Source organism: Carex rostrata, chromosome 16 (assembly GCF_964058835.1).
Source record: "Carex rostrata chromosome 16, lpCarRost1.2, whole genome shotgun sequence".
Classification (NCBI taxonomy): domain Eukaryota; kingdom Viridiplantae; phylum Streptophyta; class Magnoliopsida; order Poales; family Cyperaceae; genus Carex; species Carex rostrata.
Genome location: NC_135933.1, coordinates 4,441,119 through 4,455,100, shown reverse-complemented (window position 1 = coordinate 4,455,100; position 13,982 = coordinate 4,441,119). Strand labels below are relative to the sequence as shown.

The following is a 13,982-nucleotide window of genomic DNA, read 5'->3' as shown; positions in this document are numbered from 1 at the left end:
TTAGATTGGTTTCAATGATTTAGATTTGTCGTTTAAGTTAATATGATAAATTTTGTAGTTATCATTTCCAAACTCTCCTGGTAAGCATAGCACATTCCAGCTTTACTATATTTTTATTATATATAATAGAAAAGATAAATAAAAATAATTATGGGTCTCCCATGGCTTAAATTTTTTCAAATTATACTTCTATTTTTATTTTTTATTTTTGTTTAAGAAACTTATGAACCTGAAACTTAAAATAATTATAAAATTATGCTTCATTTATAATTAAATTCTCCATCCTATTAAATATTTTTGCTCTACCTTTGACGTTAAATTGTAATCTTCTTAGATTGCTAAGAAGCTTCAACTAAGTGCATGATCTGTTTTTTTTTTTCTCTTCTCTCAATTAATTTCTCTTTTGCTATACGTACTCTTTGTAATTTGGTTTATTTCTTCTCCTTCAAATAAAACTAATTGGTAAATAAGAAGAAATACATGAATACTTTTAGTCAATGTCTACCAAGTTCTTCTCGCCAGACGAAGCAAAGAAACTTTAATTCTTGATTTAACTCTGTTATGCTCATTTCTATTATCTATTAAATTAAAATGAGTTTTTTTCTAAAACTTAGTTCACAGCAAAGTCTGAATTTCTTTTTATAGTATTAGTACTATTGCAGCACAGATTTTGGGATTAGTCAGATTTGGGCTTCCTCAGGTTACAAGTTAGTTAGGTCCAAGTCAATTCTGATGTACAAATAAATTAGGTCCAGGTTTGTTCATGTTACAAATTAGTTGGGTTCGGATCTACTTAAATCCTCCCTTTGTCAATCATTAATGAACAACAAATGAATACTACAAACAAAATAACAGGACCCATACTGCAGCAGGGGCAATTTGGGACAAAAAGAAAACTGTAAGGGCATAATTGAAAAACATGTGGAAGCAGAGAAGATAATACTTTTACAAGTTCCAATTATCTCTGGCGGGAAATATCATTGTTTCCCTTATAAAAACAGCTTATAACAGATAACAAGATAAACAATTCAATATGAACAATAAATCAGTAAAAGAAAGATATCTTTCCTGTCTCAAAGAAGGCAAACAACTAGAAAAAGAAATCAAATCCATGATACCGCGCGCTATATATATATACACACCTCTCTGTTTGTCATCCATATCACTAGAGCAAATCCCTTCTTGGCTTCTATATATCCTCTCTAACGATCACCTCTCCAGTCTCAGCCATGTGCGAGTGCGGTGCAAACGCTCAATGCCACCATCAACAACCCCCGCACCTCGCCCCTCTCATCAATAAACAAAGCCCCAAAACCCCAAATGAACCCCACCAAGCGAATAGCCTTGTACCGGTCATGGCTGAGGTCCGGTCTATATTAGCGCTATCTTTACCAATGGTATTGTCAGGGCTGTTACTGTATCTCCGGTCGATGATTTCTATGCTATTTCTCGGTCGGTTGGGCCGGTTATCGCTTGCTGGTGGCTCGTTAGCACTCGGTTTTGCCAATATAACCGGTTACTCTGTTCTCTCTGGTCTTGCCATGGGTATGGAACCAATATGCGCACAAGCTGTTGGTGCCGGTCATCACAATGTCCTCAATCAGACTCTACGGCGTACAATTGTTCTATTGCTCACCGCCTCTGTACCTATTGCTGCTCTCTGGTTCTCCATGCAAGACCTTTTACTGGCCTGTGGCCAGGACCCTGATATAGCCACTGCTGCACATTCATACATTCTTTTCTCCTTACCGGATCTCTTGTTACAATCTTTCCTCCACCCAATCCGTATCTATCTCCGTACACAATCAATCACCCTTCCCCTAAGCTATGCTGCATTCATTGCACTTCTATTCCATTTTCCTATAAACTATTTGCTTGTTTCAATTCTTGGCCTTGGTATAGAAGGGGTTGCAATTGCCTCTGTTTTGGCCAACTTTAACCTTCTTCTATTCTTATTCTTTTACATTCTTTTCTCTGGTGTCTCTAAAAGCACCAGAGATATTGATACCGATAATTCAAGTAGTGATGAAGAAACCTTATTAGAGTGGAAATCACTATTAAACCTTGCGATACCAAGTTGCATTTCAGTTTGCCTAGAATGGTGGTGGTACGAGATAATGATCTTGCTCTGTGGCTTACTTGCTGATCCAAAATCAACCGTTGCATCGATGGGTATCCTCATCCAAACAACATCTTTGATATACATTTTCCCCTCTTCACTAAGCTATAGTGTGTCGACCCGTGTTGGAAATGAACTCGGAGCGGGCCAGCCTGACAAGGCCCATCGAGCTGCACGTGTCGGGGTCGTATGTGGGGTGGTTTTAGGCATCGCAGCACTTTGTTTTACAATAATTATAAGAGATATATGGGCAAGTGCATTCACATCAGATGCATCAATTCTACGACTCACAGCGACAGTGCTTCCTATATTAGGCATGGCAGAGCTGGGCAACTGCCCTCAGACAGCCGGATGTGGTGTTTTGCGTGGAAGCGCAAGGCCGAGTGTGGCCGCAAACATAAATATGGGTGCTTTTTACGGGGTTGGCATGCCGGTGGCTTTAGTGTTGGCATTTTGGTTGAGAATGGGATTTACCGGCATGTGGCTCGGAATGCTGGCAGCACAAATGGCATGTGTCATGTTCATGCTAGTCTCGGTGACTGGTACCGACTGGCACCTACAGACTCAAAGAGCACAGAGGTTAACTGGCAGAGGCAGTAGCAATAAAATAGAGAAAGATAACAAAATATGTGTGTTTATTGATGAAAAAGATGCCAAAGAACGATTGAAAAATTTGGATGCAGTTGATGGAGAGGAGACAGGATTGGTGCGGTTGTTAGATTAGACACTAATTATGATTTGGTAATTCGCTGACTTGAAATTTTTGCTTTTTTTGTATTGTTTAATTATAGCAATATTGGTCTCATAAGAAAAGTTCACAGGAGTAAATTGTTTTATTATAAAAAAAAGAGTGGATACAACTTTTTTTTTAATCTGTATTGGGATTTTTGTTCAGCTTTCCCACCTAATTATATATGATAGGCTTCTTTGAAGGCTGCAATGTCATTTCTAAATCTTCGGTCTAACAAATATTTTATTTGGATTGAAAATGAAAGATTAAATTATTACTATCAAACAAATTCGATGTGCACATTATATGCATGCTATAGCTATTGGAGACGCCAGATTTGGCTGAGAAACGGAAACTTAATTTAACCTCACGTGAATGGATTACTTGAACGATCTTTTGTACTTTTTGTGGCAAAATTAGTTGTGTAAATCACTTTCAGCTCACGTTCAAAGTGCATATATAATTGTAAGAACTTGAAATGGTCTCAAATTGGAAAAGCCCATGTAGAGTGGGAAAAATGGCACAGCGGAGCTGGCTCCATCATGGAACGGCACAGTATATGTATCAGTTACGTGCTGTGATTCACGTGTTCCGTGCCGTGATCGTTCACGTGCTGTGATCATCTTTTAAAACTTTTGCATAGTACGGCACGACACGACACGTAGTCATGCGAGTCACTTGTAATTAGAACCATTAGATATTGATTAAATGATGAATCTTGAATAAACTAATTTAAATTATGATTAAATGGTCACACAAGTCACGCGAGGCACGTTTGGGCACGGCGTGACTCACGTAGTGTGACCACCCCTTAATATTTTAGTCATGGCACGGCACTAGACCAAAGTCACGGTGTGTTAGTCACGGCACGGCACGACACGGCACATTTTTTTCCACTCTAAGCCCATGTATGAGTTTGGTCTAATGATGAAGAGATGAAATTTTTAAATATATCATTTGTACAAAAAAAAAAAACAAAAAACCCATGTTTATGGAAAATTCCATTTCAACTGTGGCCGCATACTGCATAGTGTGGTCCTAAATAAATCACAGTATCTAACAAAAAGATTTATTTTTGAAATTAAAGCCTACTGGAATTTTTCTTCTTTCTAATTCTTCTTCTATGTTAGATCAGTTTTTGGAATAAAATACTGGAATCAAAGCCTAAACCCTATAAATATACCATTTATTCAAGAGTAATAAATCAAAAAACCCTTGTTTCTAGGAAATTCCATTTCTATCATGGCCACATCCGCATAGTGCAGCCCCAAATAAGTCAGTATTTGACAAGATGGTTTATTTTTGGAATCAAAGCCTACTGGAATTTTCCTTCTAGTTTCTCTTCTATGTTACATCGGTTTTGGAATCAAATACTAGAATCAAAGCCTACTGGAGTTTATCAGATACTGGAATCAAACCCTAAACCCTTGAACAAATGTTTATTTTTTGAGAAAAAGTTATAGTACTCAACGTTTTGTACTCAATTTTTATTCAAATGTTTGGATAAGGCTTCTTAACTGTCTTATAAGTAACTTTCTATCTCCCATGTTCTCTCTCATTTCCTCAAATTTCTTTCTCTCCCGCAACCACACAAAATCAAAACCTTCCCAGATGGAGAACTCCCTCCTCTCACGCTGCTTTCTCTTCGGTCGCCTCCGCCTCCCATCTCCATCCCTCCACCTCTTCTCCTTTCCTTCCTCGCGTCATGTGCGTCCTTTTGAGACGCGAGAGCTCGAAGGAGGAATGGATCTGGGCCTTTTCAAGGTGATCTTAGTCGGGAAGGTTGGTCAGGCACCGATGCAACACCGTCTGAGGAACGATAAAGAGATCATGCTCTTCTTCATCGCAACCGTTGGAATCTGCAACAACTGTCGGCCCAGCCGCTGCTCTGACCACAGAGATAGGAAGAGACAATCTAAGAGAGGCAATTTGGAGGAGCGATTTAGAGGAGAAAGATGAGAGAGAGATGAGAGAGAGACGATCTGGAGCATAATCGGGTTGTTTTATAGTATCCACCTTGTGATTTTATGATATGCATCTTATGGTTTTAGAGTATTCATCTTGTGGCAATCTGGAGGAGAGAGATGAAAGAGAAGCAATATGGAAGAGATATGAGGAGACGATCTGGAGGAGAGAGATGAGAGCGAGGCGATATGGAGTATTAATCTTGTTGTTTTACAGTATTCACTTATGGTTTTACAATATTCTTCTTGTGGTTTATAGTATTCATCTTGTGGCAATCTGAAAGAAAGAGATAATAAAGAGGCGATTTGGAGGAGATAGGAGGAGATGATATGGAGGAGAGAGATGAGAGAATCTGGAGGAGAGAGATGAAAGAGAGGCGATATAGAGTATTAATCTTGTTGTTTTACAGTATTCACTGAAGCTTACCACTTCTCTCTCGTTCGCACCACCTTACCAATGCTATTACGGCGCCCGATCATATTAGGTCTGCTGTTTCTTCTAGTTGTTTCTTTCTATTTAGATCCATTTAGATCGTTCTTTTATATCTAAATGTCTCCTTCTATTTAGATCTATTTACATTGTTCTTTTACATGTTATATGACTAAGATCAAGGATCGTATCTTGATCTTAATTAATATTTATTATGCAATAGTTTACAAGATCTATGAAATAATTTCCATTTTTTATTTTACATATCTAGATTAATTCATGCATCTTGTTGAGTTAGTATTCCAGCTGATGCAATTGTTTTACATGATTCTTGCACTAGTTGTACATGATTCTTGAACTAGTTTTACAAAAAATTTACAATTGTTTTACATAATTTTTGCAATTGTTTTACATAATCTTGAACTAGTTTTACAGGATTCTTATAATTGTTTTACATGATTATTACAATTATTTTACATGATTCTTGCAAAAAAAATTTCAGGATTCTTGAACTAGTTTTACAGGATTCTTGCAATTATTTAACAAGATTTTTGTAATTGTTTTATGAGATTCATGAAATAGTTTTACATGATTCATATATATGTTAAAATGTGCTTGCATATCAAATTTTATATTTTTTTGAATTTTTTTACTATTTATTAAGTATTTAACAAAATCGCTATATTCAGACCATTGAATTTTTGTACCCATCTTAATAAATAGTAAAAAAATTTAGAAAAATGTAAAATTTGATCTGCAAGCACATTTTAAAATATCCATCATATTGAACGGTTTGGATCGACTGTTTGGACTTTGAAAACTTTGAAAATACTGATCGTTGAATGCCTACCGTTGAACGAAAACTTAAACTGAATTTTTGAGGCACTAAACGAGGGTTCCAATGCCTCATTTTTTTTTATACCTCATCATACCTCATATTTTATATCTTCATTTTCTTCGTATTCAAAGTCTAAATTGTCGATCCGAACCGTTCAACATGATATCCGTATTAAAATATGGTTAGGGATGAAATTTTATAATTTTTGAAAAAAATTTACTATTTTTTAAGATGGGTAGAAAATCACTGTTTTTTGAACGGTTCGGATCAAATAAAAATTTTTGTTGAACGGTTCGAGTCGAATAAAATTTTTAACATATATATTATATTATATATACATATATTATATTATATATACATATACATATATAATATTGTGAGGAGGGATCAGATGACACCCTTTTTTGGTGACATCGGATGACACCGTGCATTTTCAAAGTCCAAACAGTTGATCCAAACCATTCAATTTGATGGATATGTTAAAATGTGCTTGCAGATCAAATTTTACATTTTTCTGAATTTTTTTAGTATTTATTAAGATGGGTACAAAAATTCAACGATCTGAATATAGCGATTTTGTTAAATACTTAATAAATAGTAAAAAAATTCCAAGAAATGTTAAATTTGACCTGCAAGCACATTTTAACATATCCATTATGTTGAATGGTTTGGATCGACTGTTTGGACTTTGAAAACTTTAAAAATGCACGATGTTATTCGATGTCACCAAAAAAGGATGTCATCCGATCCCTCCTCTTATATTATATATACATATAGATATACATATATTATATTATATATTTTTTTTACTGCCGTAAAAAATCCGACATGAAAAATGTTGATCCGAATTATTTGTAGCAGTCTTTTAAATAAATCAAATTATATAGTATTCCATCTATTTTTTTTTTAAATATATTAAATATTTGTAATACTTCAATACAAAAAATAAATAAATTATAAATAAGAACTAAAAAATGAAAAAAAAAATTCCTAAAAAAAAAATCCTAAATCCGGAAAAAATTATTCCGGATTTAGGAAAAAAAAAAGAAATCCTAAATCCGGAAAAAATTATTCCGGATTTAGGATCCAATTTCTGGAAAAAAAAATTTTCCGGAAATTGGTATTGAAACTGGAAAAAAATTTTCCGGTTTGGGTAGTTTTCGAAAAAAAACAAGCAGTTTGATTAGTTTTTTAAATTAAAATTTTTTTTTTGATATAAATAAAAAATCGGAAACATTGAAGACATATAATGATAAATAACACAATTAATCATGTAATAGTTCAACCGAGGAACTTAAAATAATTTTATGTTTTAATAGTTATATTATATCTTACATATTTTAACACATCTTTTAAATGAGAAGGAAGAAGTATAATAACACGATTAATCATGTAATAGTTCAACCGAGGAACTTAAAATAATTGTATGTTTTAATAGTTATATTATATCTTAGATATTTTAACACATCTTTTAAATGAGAAGGAAGAAGTATAATAAGTACATAAGTCATTCGATCAATAAAGAAGGATATAAAAATCGAATTGAGCAAATAAAAATATTAATAGGGTGGTATAAATAAAAACTTGAAGACTTAACATTTTTTATGGAGTATAAATTAACAAAACAAAAGTACATGACTTCAACAACAAAAAAGAAAAGCGAATTTATGCAGTAATTTTTTATCCACATCACTGAAGAAAATTGTTGAATTACTATTAGGAAAATAAAAAAATTTGCTCAAATTCAGAAATGTAAAGAGATACTTGAATGTAGACATGTACCTAGTTGAAAAACGCAGTAAATCTTTAATATTTTTTCCGAAATTTAATTTTAATAACACGCCCTGTTGTTTTTTTTTTTTTACAAATAATTTTTATACTAAGTATTTAAAGCAATCTCCTCGTTTTTTGCAATACTTAAATGACAAGATCTCATTGGTCAAGACCTCTTTATTCTTCCAACACACAGAAAATAGCTAGAGAATCTTCTGAGCCTAAATCACAAGTTGGTTATCTTTATTATTGTCAATAAATTATGTATAATTTCCGTTTATTGAGGCCACACATGACTTCAACTTCTGTTTAAATATAGTGAACGTCAACCGCGTTTCTATGACAAAATTAATTGTTTCTTTAAAATCATTACTTGTTTTGTCGTTCGTCAATAGTCCAAATTAGCTATATCTCACTTCATTTATACCTTAGTGAATGAGGTGGAATTCATGTACACCAATCAAAGCAAATCCATTTATTTATTCTTTCCAAATTAATAAAATCATATTTCTCCAACCGAAAAAGTCAAAAAAATAAAATAAATAAAGATAGCTTCACTATGAGAAATTCAATTGTTAATTAATCATAACCTAAATTAATTTTTCATTCAATTGTCCTTGTCTAGTAAACACCTTAATGCTATATATAGAGTTGATAGTGCCCAAGCCCTAACTCAAACACGTAGAGATTCTGTTTAATTGTTATTAAATTTAAATTTAAGAAGGATTAAGTTGCTTATATTTTTTGTTGTTGTTGCAAACTTTAATGCATGTAGGCCAATATTTTACTTCTCAAAGAGCAGATCGAACACAGTGATGGAGAGAGTTCTAAGTCACTCCTATAAATTTAAGCCCCTTCTATAAATTAGAAATTTGTATTTGAGTCCATTAAATTTTGTAATTCACGTAACCACCATTGATTTCTCATATTTTATATCTTGTTTCGCAGTTTAAATTAATTCACATGAAGTAGTAAGATATTGCAGAAAAGATCTCTATCTATAACAGAGAGCCTACAAGTGAGTAAGTACGGAGTAAGTTAATCCGTTTAGAGCCATGAAGTAAATTAAATTACTCAAGATTAACTCATCTCTTACTCCATTTTAATCATTATTTCTTAATTACTTCTTATTTGACAAAATTAAGTGTGGAGTAAGAGGTTAACTACACATGCAACCAAACATGACCAAGTTAAGAGTATTTTGAGCTTTTACAACTTGTTTGTGTCTGCTAGGTCCACCTCAAAATACTTTGGATCTCACCTCAGTAAGTTGTCGTTGAGTTCGAACATCATACAACTATATATAAGACAAGCTAGAGTACTGTTAAGATAATCTTTTTTCACTACTATAAATAACTATAAATAATAATATTTATCATCATTTTTGCTCACCGATACCTACTTAGAAACACCATTCTAAATAATGTGCAAATCATAATTTTGACCTCAGTATTAATATTATCATGGACAAAAACCTTGTCCTAATCAGGCGTTGTACCAATGACAGGATGGGGAGATACTTGCCTACTCCTGACTCAATTTTTTTTTTTTCAAAATATACTTATTTTGTCATTGCTTTTCAGAAATAAATACAAAATATGATTGTGTTTAATATAATTATATAATTATGTCCTACTCTGAAAATTTTACCCTCTTGTTTTTCCTGACTCTGCCCCTGCACCATACCATATATGCATATATACCTAGCCTAATCATCTATATATCAACGCTAAATTACTTGTTATGATTCATTTATTTTATGAATAAACTTATGATGATTCAAATCCAAAAAAAAGTACTGTAAGGTTTGTTAAAATTTTGTAGGGACAACCTTACCATTAATTGTTTCGAACTGTAAAATTATATTTTTACAATTTTTTTCAAAGAATCATAGCAAAAATAAGTGTGTATATATTTATAATTTTTTTTTTTACTTAGAAAGGACAAGTGTCTTCCCCAAACATCATTTGACTTTGCTATTCCAACTTGCATGTTGTAGATTTTGATCATATAAATTACCATTGGGAATAGATTGTAGGTGGTAGCTAGCTGGAGAGTGAGGTGCATGTATAAGATGGAGAGCTACATATGTCAAAACATTTATTTGTCGGAATTAAAGATCTATATGCATTGTGTCTAGATATTTGAACAACATAGTCCATGGTTAAGTTTTCAAGACTAGCTCAGTATATCAAAGTGCATGATCTTTTAAGTGTGTCGTTTGCTATTATTTAAACCATGTCAAACACATAAACAATATGATCATATTAAGTTATTAACACATCCTAACATGCGACATCTTGTGAGATTGGCCAAGGAAAAAAAAAATGAAATAACCAAACAAACAGCTAATTTGAGGACAAACATGTGAATCCTTATTCTAGAGTTACCAAAATATACTTCTAATTAATAAAATATGCAATTATAAGCTATATGTTAGCGAAATTTTCATTATGAAAAGCCTTCTAGATATATATATCACGAACATTTTCTTTTAGAAAAACGATCTCACAATTTCCCAACATCTCATCATTATCTCATTTTCTCAAACGTAATAAATAGAAAATAAAAAAAATAAGGCAATTCCTTTTTTTAAAAATATGGTATATATGCTGATCGATTAGGAAAACTAGTACAAAAATTATCTTGCATGTTTAATTGCTGTGGTGTCCAAAACTAAGATTTTTTTTGTCTTCTAAAATATTCAAAGTTAAAATTATGAAAGGAAGTTACTATCTTTAAACCGAATAAACGAATATAATTAACATGTATTTAAAAGTTAAAACTTTTCTAATGACTTCCAAATTCGCAAGTTTTTCATTATAATAATGTTCTTTATTAAAGTCTAAGAAGAATCAAAATCTGAGAACACTCAACAAACATTATGCCAACTATGGCATAAAAGTAGGGACTTCAAATTATGACAGACATATCAGATACATTGCTTATGTATGTACGAGCAACTGATTTTTCAATCTGTCGACCTACCTGTAGAGAGAGCAATTAATTTCTAAATTATGTTAGATGTGAATATAGTTTGTAAATAGTTTATTCTGAAATTCATGTACTTGTTTGCAATGGTAGCAGGGGCGAATCATAGTGGATGCTGGAGGGTGCTAAGCCACCTCAAGTTTTTAAAATTTTATTATCAAGTATATTGAAATCTTTTTTTTTTTTTTTAAATAGTATATTGAAATCTTACTTAATTGTTTCTTTAATTTACATGTATTAGCCCCCTCTATTATAAACAAGTTAAAGGGGCTTGAACATAAGTTTTAGAATCCAAAATCACGGACTGGGCTTGTTATTTCCTTGTGTGCACAGTGAAAAAAGGAAAATAATATTTTTCAATTTGAAATTGGGTTTGTTATTTCTGTTTAGACGCATTGATTTATGTGTGTGTGCAGTAAAAAAAAAGGAAAAATATCTTCTCCAATTTGGAATGGTCATATAGTATGACTCGTACTGTTGTGTTTTTTGTTTAATGAAAAGAAGGAAAAAAAATTATGGGGCTTTTCTTTGTTTTTAATTTTTTATGGTAAACAGTAGGCTGCTTGCTGACATTCTGTTACTTGCTGCAAATCTATGCATGAAGATTTAGGGTAGCTCATAGGATGCTTTCAAAGCACTTTAATTTTCATCATGTAATGTAATATGTTGTTTAGTAAATATGGAATTCTAGGGGATTATACGCCAAAATAAAAGTACGACTCATACTCAAAAAGAGAAAATAATGTCTGATTCAATAAAAAAAAATTAAGATATTATTTAGCTCCAATATACTCAAATTTTGATTCCGCCCCTGAATGATAGAACTTGTTAATTGTTTGCTGACCGTTAAGACAGAGCTTGGTTAGATTAGAATAAATATAAAGTGGAAGGAGTAATTTAAAGAATAAACAGAGGCAAAAAAAAATGTATGGGAGTTTGCGGGTTCGAAATTTGAATGGGGAGTGATTCATGTATATTGAAATTTGGAAGACTAGATATATTTATCTTTCTCTAAAAAAAACAGAGGAAAAGTAGGATATTAATATATATGTTTGATAACAGAGTATGGAATAGGCTGTTGAATTTAGGCGATCATTTAATCAATCCTGTAGAGCTGGTGTCGTGGCCGTTAGCAACCATAATATATAAGGTTCTACTAATTTTTGTACCATACTCACATGTGGCTTCATGTTGTATTTCTTTTATGGTTTTCCACACAGATCTAATAATCTCTCCTAATTGGCAAGAAATGCTCCTTTTTATATATATAAGCCAATGTCAATGTCCATATCAGTTATTTTCCTGATGACAACGCTTGATTCACTGATGAAACTATTAGCTAGGATTGTAGATTAATAATGTACATATATCGGAGATAGATATAATAATTAGAAGACTAAGCCTATGTATCTCTATGATAATCCCAATAGCATTCAATATATGTATATGAGATAATGAGAACAATAATTTTGTACTTTTACGACATATATTCAAAATCCGAATACAGAGGGTTTCATTAATATTGAAAAGTAGAGACATTGTTATATGTCTTTATAATAATTAAATGGCTATGCACGAATCTCTATCTCAGATATGAAAAGTTTACTCTCCACCCTTTCACACAAAAACAATTCTGTACTTTTCACTATATATTGCTACTTTTTAACATAATTAAATGTTTTCTCTTTTCTTTTTTTGCCCCGCAATATTCTTTCATATCTATTTTCTTATCCATCTCATCACACGCTTTCCCATTTATTATCTTTTTTCCTCCACTTGTTTTTAACACCACGGTTTTTAACAACGATGCTATATGTGAATACTTATATGACTCTCTGATTTGTTTAGATGTTTTCCTTGAGCCCTGTTAATTACAACTTACATTCATACATTATTGTACAATTAATTTTTTTTCACAGGCTACAAAATTATTTTTCGTCTACCAAAAGTACTAAATTCATCATATACTGATTATTGTAAATTATCTTACAAAAACAATAAATTTTGACAAAAATATATTGTTAATTTTAATTTCATACGGATTCGTACACCTTTTTATTACCTGTATAATTAAGAAAATGACTTTAAGTGGTTCCTATTGATTAATTAGATTTATAGATGGACAGAAATTATAGAGCAGCTTTTTGGAAGCATCCAAAAGCCAATTGCCAGTTAATATTCCTCGATTTATAATAATGACAAAATAGATCTCTCTTGATCTTATTTTCTACAGATTAATTAGCAAGCTTTGTCCCCAACCTCCCATTTTCGTATTTTATCAACATTTAATTATGTTTGTATAATCTAAGATTGCTGTCCAAAGTACATATTTATTTTCGAGAGACTTTAAAATTGATTGCGTTGTACTTTGGGTGCATTAATCAATTGGTTTCATATGAAGTAAATATCACTATTTAATGAAGGAGAACTTGACCTTACAATATGCATGATATCGTGTTATCATGTTATTATAGATTTATAGTACAAAAATAAACCTTTTAGTAGAATAAATTCCAGCTGTCTACAACATAAAAGTCTGGGACTAAATGATATTTTGACTTGGGGGATTGTCAAGATAACCTATTTTAAGTAAGATCTTGCTATCACTGCATTTGCACCTAATATTTATAACTATATTTGATAGTAGGTGTTATTAAAAAAAAAAAAAATCATAACAGAAAACATTTAAGTGTTTTCTAAGTCGTGTACCAAAAAAATGCATGATCTCAAAGGAATCATTTACTTAATAATTGTTATAGGTCAATTATAGTTCCATATTCTACGGGTTGTTCAGGTCAACCTAGCTACGTACAATACAGAATTGATATTATGTTCATATGATTCCCCCTCCTCTCCCTTCCCCATTTAATTTTTCTAATTGGTCTTATTGTTCTGGTAATATGCAACTTAACTGTACCAGTACTATCTATGATAGGTACCTACCTTATGTTTGTATGTGTACTGTGCACAATTAATAGATAAAAATAGAAAGAAAAGAGAGGGCAAAACAAGAGGGGCACCAAATATTTTCTGAACGAAAAAAAATTGTGTCAACATGTGGTGAACGGTACTGATACTACCTTTGACATGTAATGTACTCTACACAAGCTGCCGCTATAAAAGCAAGGAACCAAATG

General features: G+C 32.1%; 1 pseudogene across 1 annotated transcript; it reads left to right on the top strand.

The window, feature by feature from the left end:
• Window positions 1-1,025: 1,025 nt before the first annotated feature.
• LOC144567368 (protein DETOXIFICATION 49 pseudogene) lies at window positions 1,026-3,064 on the top strand (annotated as a pseudogene). Its single transcript, XR_013515404.1, has one exon. The product of XR_013515404.1 is annotated as a protein DETOXIFICATION 49 pseudogene (transcript).
• Window positions 3,065-13,982: the final 10,918 nt, after the last annotated feature.